Raw genomic sequence first — 2,097 nt, forward strand, 5'->3', positions numbered from 1 at the left:
TTATGATATGTTATGCTTTATATACTCAGTACATATATCGTACAGACCCTCCGTTCTCCAGGGGGCTGCGTTTTATGCCCGCAGGTAAAGATATTCATTTTGGAGATCGGTCAGGTTAGGAGTTCCTCTCAGCTATGTCGGAAGTGCTTCACTGTCCTGGAGCCTAATTTTCGATTCTAGTCATTTAATGTACATATTTATTTATTCATGGGTACGGTGGGGGCCCTGTCCCGCCATATGATGCAGTTATTATTCTTAGAGGTCTATAGACATATGTATGTGGAATATTTGTAAGTTTATTTCAGTTGTCCTCATATGACGTATTGCAAATGTTTTTGTGGTATGACAGCCTCGTCGGCTCACGTGCCCTTTCCCATTATGATACAAGTAAATAAGGCTATAAGCTTATGAAAAAACGTTTTTGACCCATTGGGGTTGGTGTATGGTATCACATCACACACAGTTCAGCTTAAGGGTAGCAGATAGATACACATAAGGTGGTCCAGGTCAGACCCAGTCGTGGCCTACGGGGTTGGGTCGTGACAAAACCATCCCACTGGGGATCTACATCGCCTCCCATACAATGCTTCGAAAGAAGCCATTTGGATGCTAGAGTGATAACTATTATTATAGGCAAACTCAATTAATGGAAAATGTTCATCCCAACTTCCTTTAAAATCAATAACACACTCCCTTAACATAACCTCTAAAGTTTGGATCATTTTTTTGGCTTGACCATTAGTTTGAGGATGGAAAGTGGTACTTAACTTTACCTTTGTACCGAGAACCTTTTCAAACGACATCCAAAAGTATGAAGTGAATTGTGTTCCTCGATCCAATATAATGGACGAGGGCACACCATGATGTCTTTGCAACTCATTAACATACAACTTTTCATAATCTTTGCCACCATAGGAAGTCTTAACCGGTAGAAAATAAGCCGACTTAGTCATCCAATCTACAACAACCCAAATGGAATTATATTGCTTATTAGTACGAGGCAAACTTGTTACGAAATTCATGTTCACATCTTCCCATTTCCAAGTAGGAATTTCAATGACTTGGGCTAGACTTCCCAGTCTTTGATGCTCAACTTTAACTTGTTGGCAATTTGGACACTTAGCTACAAACTCCGCTATGTCTCTCTTCATGTCATTCCACTAATATACTTCTCTCAAGTCACGATACATCTTGGTCCAACTCGGATGAATCTAATATTATAAAATATGGGCCTCATTCAATATCAACCCTCTCAACCCATCAACATTGGGTACACACAATTGACCTTGGTAACGTAACACACATCTCCCCCTTAGGAGAAAACATCAATGGCTTTTTTGGCAACCGACTTCTTTAACTCACTTAATATTGGATCTTGGTCTTTCTTTGCCTTAACATCCGCTACAAGAGACGTTTTCAAATCATTATGGATAAGAATACTTCCATCATTAGAATCAACTAAACACACACCTAAACATGTCAATGTATGAACATCTTTGACCAATTCTCTCGTACCTTCATCAACATGTGCAACACTACTCATGAACAATCTAATTAGTGCATCGGCAACAACATTAGTTTTATTTGGATGGTACAACACACTCATGTCATAGTCTTTCAAAAATTCAAGCCATATCCTTTGCTAAAGGTTCAAGTATTTTTGCTTAAACACGTATTGTAAACTCTTATGGTCGGTGAACACATCCATATTGACACCATAAAGATAGTGTATCCAAATCTTCAAAGCAAACACAACCACCGCTAGTTTAAGATCATAGGTTGGATAATTTAGTTCATGCACCTTAATTTGCCTAGAAGCATAGGCTATCACCTTACCATGTTGCGTCAATACATAACTAAGTGCAACCCTTGAAGCATTACAATATACTACAGAACTATCGGACCCTTTCAGTAAGGTCAAGATAGAGGCGGTAGTGAGACGATCTTTCAACTCTTGAAAACTCTTTTCATATGCCTTCGACCATTAAAACTTCACCTTCTTTTGAGTTAACTTAGTCAAAGGTGATGAGATCGATAAAAATCTTTCCACAAATCTCTTATAGTATTCGGCTAGGCCTAAGAAACTTCTAATATCTG

The sequence above is a fragment of the Solanum dulcamara genome, chromosome 7 (assembly GCF_947179165.1).
Source record: "Solanum dulcamara chromosome 7, daSolDulc1.2, whole genome shotgun sequence".
Taxonomy (NCBI): Eukaryota; Viridiplantae; Streptophyta; class Magnoliopsida; order Solanales; family Solanaceae; genus Solanum; species Solanum dulcamara.